General features: G+C 50.3%; 1 long non-coding RNA gene across 1 annotated transcript in view; it reads left to right on the top strand.

Moving 5' to 3' along the window:
- Positions 1 to 5,646, top strand: part of LOC113616561 (uncharacterized) — a 21,071-nt gene that overhangs the window by 8,782 nt on the left and 6,643 nt on the right. The gene's annotated exons all lie outside the window — the stretch shown is intronic.

The raw sequence follows: 5,646 nt of genomic DNA, 5'->3' as shown, positions 1-5,646 counted from the left end.
GAGCCCGGGTGTCTCCCGATGGGCCGTGGGGCTCAGAGCTGGGGGGCTCCGAGTTGTTCTCTGGACTTTGTCAATGAAAATTCAAGGAATTATCAAGTTAAGAAGAAAAAAGGGAACTTCATTCAAGCCAACTGAGGATTCTCACTGGGGAAGCAGATCCTCAGACGCTCTGAGGACGGCCCTGCTCGCTCGGAGTGGAAGGCACAGTCACGCACATGTTCGAGACAAAGGATCGTACGTCAGAATGACATGCGGCATTTTACATAAAGGTCACCAAGGAGGCACAGCCCAGGGAAGCACGTACAAAGTGGGCAGCGGGTCACCGTGACCCCTACAGAGCTGGGAAGGAACGCTATTCTTTACGAAGTTGCACTGCCAGCGTCAGAAGAAAGGAAAAATCAATCTCTACAGGGGGGCAGGCAGGCCCACCTTTGAGGACCTCTGGCTACGGTGTGACGCAGATGCACACATTCGTGGAGGGCCTAGTACGGGTTGGGAACACACCATGCTTAAGTTTTCCTGCCCTGTCTAAAATACAAAATTTATCTCACCAACTTTTCAGGGTCACCTCAAGTGTGGAGAGGAGAGGGGCGACCCCCATGGCGTCCACGTGGGCCCGCAGGGCTTCTGTCTGATGGGGACTTTCCGTTGGGAAGATTGCAGGCCATCATTTGCCTGAGTGCTGGGATGAGCTAGACGTGGTTCCTAACGTCTGGTCTGAGTCTGTTCAATGAACCGGACAGAATTCAGCTTCCTAGAATTGCGTTTATGACCTCTGGCTATTGGCCGGTCTGTAAACCAGCCCGTGTTCCTCCTTTTGGGGGCGTTGGAGCAGGGTTCATACACGTGGCTGAGGCCAGTTTTGTGAAAGTCTGAAAGCTCACCCCAAAGCCACCTGGGCCTGGAGTGGCCTGTGCAGGTAGTCACACACCCGATAATCTGAATGCTTTCCTGAGGGTTAGCGCTCTAATTACGATTTCCACTTCTTCCTGAGTCGCTTTTGTTAAGTTTTATTGCTAGAAAAGGAACGCTCCGGGAGACGTCATTGACGCTGTCAGTGTGCTGTGCTGGCAACTGTGCTCTGTGCCTGCTTGGTCCTCCCAGCACGCACTGTGTCCAGGGCACCAGGAGCAGAGCCTGCTGGGTGGGAGTGGGCGCGGGGGCTGGGTGGGGGTGGGTGGGGGAGGGGCGGGAGAGCCCAGGAGCGGGGGCGGAGTCTCAGGGACAGCACTGTAGACACAGGTGGATGGACAGGCTGCTGGCTGCTGGCTGCCTGGTGAAGCACCGCCTTGTGGACCGCAGTGAAGCAAGACCAGAGGAGCAGGTCGACCCCAGCTTGAAGATGTGTGCTGTGTCCTCCTGTGTCCTGCTAGAGGGGCGCGACTGCTGGGGTGAATCCCAAGGCTGGGCTTTGGCTCCACAGGCATGGACCCTCTTGGGGGTGGGTGCACAGCTTCCGAAGCTTTGGGTTATGTCAGGTGCAACAGACGAAGGATGCTCAGGGTGGAGGAATGTGGTGGCAGTAATTTAAAAAGAACGGCTTGCGTGGCTGAGTGCTCGGTGCAGGCTGGACACCACGCCCAGTGCCTGTGGGTCACTTTGTTGGGTCCTCATCATGAATCCCCATGGAGCCGTGATTGCTATGGTGATTAATTATTCCACAGGTTGGGCACAGGCAGCGAAGGACCCAGCACAAGGTCGCCCACCAGCTGCCCACCGAGCCAGGTCTCCATGGAAGAATGGAGGCTGTGATGTGAAGATGGTAGTGCGGGCAGATGGTTAGAGCTGGCTCTGGCCAGGGATGGAGCAGGACAGTGGGCAGAGGTGTCTGGAGTCCAGGGCAGGGTTCACGGTGTGTTCAGGCTCGGAGTGTGGATGACAGAGCCTCCGCTGGGTCTGGATGGACGACTCTCCAGGTCCTGCGGTCTGTGGCCAACAGTGTCCAAAAAACCTACACCAAGATAACCAGGAACTTTCCTCCTGTGTGTTTCTAGGAGAGTGTTTCCAGTCTATGCCTAAGTCCTTAATTAACTGTCGTGAATGGAGTAAGAGAGGGGTTTAATTTAATTTAATTTCATTCTCTGAGAAGTGGATATCAGTTTTCCCAACACCATTCGTTCAAGGGAATATTCTTTTCACACTGAGTATTCTTGACGTTCTTGTCCAGTATTCACTGACCATATATATGTGGGTGTATTTCTGAGCTCTCCATTCTGTTCCATTGGTCTGTGTCTGTTTTTATAGCAGTACCATACTGTTCTGATTAGTTGAGCTTTGTAGTAAGTTTGAAATTGAGAACTGTGATGCCTCGCATTTTGTTCCTTCTCAAGATTGTTTTGGCTATTTGGGGGGCGTTGTGGTCTGTACAAATGCTAGGAATTTTTTGGACATTGTTGAAAATCCCACTGGAATTTGGACAGGGATGACGTTGAATCCATAGATGGCTTTATGTAGTAAGGATGTTACAAGAGTACCGACTCTTCACACTTATGAATGTGGGGTGTCTCTCCACTTTTTTGCGTCTTCTTCAGGTTCTCTCCTCAATGTTTTATAGTTTTCAGCATCTAGATGTTTTACTTCTTGATTAAGCTTATTCCTAAGGGTTTTATTGTTTTTGATATTACTGTAAAAGTAATGATTTTCTTTCATTCTTTCTTAGGAAGTTCATTGTGAGTGTACAGAAACGCAACCAATTTTTGTATGTAGATTATTTTTTTGCCCCGAAGCTTTAATTATGTCGTTTATTCATTCCAGTATTTCTTTGCTGGAGTCTTTAGGACTTTCTACATGCAAGCTCGTGCCGTCAGCAAACAGAAACAGCTTCACTTCTTCCTTTCCAATCTGGATGCCTTTTATTTCTTTTTCTTGTCTGGTTGCCTGATTGTGGGATACTGAATCCCAATACTCTGTTGAATAGGGGTGGTGAGAGTGGGTACCCCTGTCTTGAAGCTGATCTTAGAGGAAAAGCTTTCAACCCTTCAGTATTGAGTATGATCTTAGCTGTGGTTGTGTCTTGTATGCCCCTTACTTTGTTGAGGTATTTTCCTTCTCTACCCAATTTGGTGAGTGTTCTTATAGTGAAGGAATGTTAACTTTTGTCAAACATTTTCTCTGCATCTATTGAAACGGTCATGTGATTTTCGACTTTAGTTTTATTCATGTGGTGTATTACATTCGTTGATTTCCACACGCTGAACTATCTCTTCATCTCAGGAATCAATCCCATTTGGTCACGGTGTATAATAGGTGTATAATATCTTTAACGTACTGTGGAATTCAGTTTGCTGGTGTTTTGTTAATTGTTGCATCTGTGTTCATCGGGGCTACTGATCAGCAGTTTCCTTGGAGTACCCTCAGCTTATAAAATGAGTTTGGGACTGTTCTCTCCTTTCCAATTTTTTGGAAGAGTCTGAGGAGGTTTGGCGTTCATTCTCTTCAAATGTTGCTGGAATTCACCAGTGAAGCCATCGGACATGACACCAAAAGCGTAAGCCACAAAAGCAAATACCAACAAGTGGGACTACCTCAAAATAGAAAGCTTCTGCACAGTCAAAGGAAGAATCAACAAAACAAAAAGGCAACCTACAGAATGGGGAAAAGTATTTGCAAAAAATATGTCTGACAAGAGGTTACTATGCAAAATATAATAGAGAAGACATACTCCTCAAAAGCAAAACAAGCAAACAAGGGATGCTATTCCAAAAGAGGCAGGCAGAGGACTCGAATAGACACCTTTCCAAAGAAGACATGCAGTTGGCCAACAGCACATGAATAAGTGCTCAACATCAGTCAGCACCAGGGGAACCTCACGCCTGTTAGCACGGCTGTCAGCAGAATGAGGAGAGATGGCCGGTGCTAGTGGGCTGCAAGCAATAGGGCGACTCCTCCCAAAAGTAAACTTAAAAGCCTCTCAGTATCTAGCAAGCCCGCTCCTGGGTATATGTGTGAAGATGATGAAGCCAGCATCTACAAGAGGTGTCAGCAGCCCACAGTCATCGCAACAGTGCTCTCAATAGCCAAGGCACCGAAACAATTTGTCTCTGTCGATGAGTGAATAAAGATGAATGAAAATACGTCGACACACACAATGGAAGCTTCTCCATCGGTGAAAAGGAAGTATTACCGTTTGCGACAGCATGGATGGACCCCGAGGGCATTATACTTTGTGAAATAGGTCAGACAGAGAAGGACATATCCTGCAGACCTCGCTCGTACCTGGGATCAGAAAACATCCAACCTGCAGAAGCAGAGAGTAGCGTGCTGGTTACCAGGGCTGAGGGGTGAGCCCGTTTACTACCGGCCTCCTGACTTCCTTTCCCCTCCACGAAAGAGTTCGCCCTTCCTTGCCGCCTGCGGACTTGAACCTGTCTCCCTGGGGTTGCAGACCCCAAACTGCAATTGTCTGCTGATCCCGAAGAAATCCATCTTTGATGGAGAAATGCCTGGCAGAGTATTTGCTTCAGGACAACACGAGTTAGTCGTTGTATGTGGCTACTCACAGCATCAGCTTGTTCACCTAAGTCCCCATAAAGTTCACTGAACCCAGGAGTGAAGGTTTAGAGAATCCTTTGGAAAAACGATGTCAAAGGGGGTTAATCCATGTTTCGTCTTTGGAGCCTTACTTTTTTAAGGGCCAAGGGCAGTGATTCTGGCCATGTAAGTCCACTTTCTTGTTTATATTTATTTATTTATTTTTTTGCAGTACGCAGGCCTCTCACTGCCGTGGCCTCTCCCGTTGCGGAGCACGGGCTCCGGACGCGCAGGCTCAGCGGCCATGGCTCACGGGCCCAGCCAGTCCATGGCACGTGGGATCTTCCCGGACCAGGGCACGAACCCGTGTCCCCTGCATCGGCAGGTGGACTCTCAACCACTGCGCCACCAGGGAAGACCCAAGTCCACTTTCTTGACAGATGTTTCCTTGAGTCCCTTTTAGGTCTAGATGGCAATGCTGCAGTCACCCTGATGATGGAGGGTGGTAGCGTAGGACGTTCCAATGAGTACCCCAGAGTTTATGGAAGCAAGTGGTTTATCTCTGCTGTAGGGTGATTCCTGGGTCTGATCCAACCCGGCAAGGAATAATCTCAGTTGTGCATTTCTTTACCACGTTGTGGCATCGCATGTTAGTTGGATGGCACGCGGTCCAGGCCCTCAGCATCAGAGCGTCCCCCAAAGGTGGGAGTCTTGGATAAAGCTGGAGCCAAGTCTATGAGATCCAGCTGGAGTGCCGCAGGGCCAGGGCGGGCCCAGGAGGGCTCCCTGACGCAGGCTGGCTTCCTGCAGTGATGTGCTCAGATTCACACGCCACGTGTTGGCAAAGAGTGTGGCCCGGGGTTTGTGGACAGCGATCATTTGTGGGTGCCAGGCAGAGCCCCCTGTCTTACAGCCTCTTTGTCTTCCCCATTTGCACGGGTCCCCCGCGCTCAGGATAAGTGCCAGACACAACGTCAGAAGACAGGGAGCCACGGGAAGCCCCTCGGCTCAGGTGTGAGGCGTGTGATCGTTGTTTCCGCCCTTCTGAACGTGCGCCCTTGTCTTTTCAGCGTGTGGGGACGCTGCCTGCCCGCCAGTGCCCTCCGCCAGGGCAGGTCTGGAGCTGGGCGGGAGGCGGGGGTCCAGGGCAGGTCTGGAGCTGGGCGGGAGGCGGGG

Source organism: Aethalodelphis obliquidens, unplaced genomic scaffold (genome assembly GCF_003676395.1).
Source record: "Aethalodelphis obliquidens isolate GAN/ISIS:26980383/991018 unplaced genomic scaffold, ASM367639v1 scaffold161, whole genome shotgun sequence".
Lineage (NCBI taxonomy): Eukaryota > Metazoa > Chordata > Mammalia > Artiodactyla > Delphinidae > Aethalodelphis > Aethalodelphis obliquidens.
This window is presented reverse-complemented; position numbering and strand designations above follow the sequence as displayed.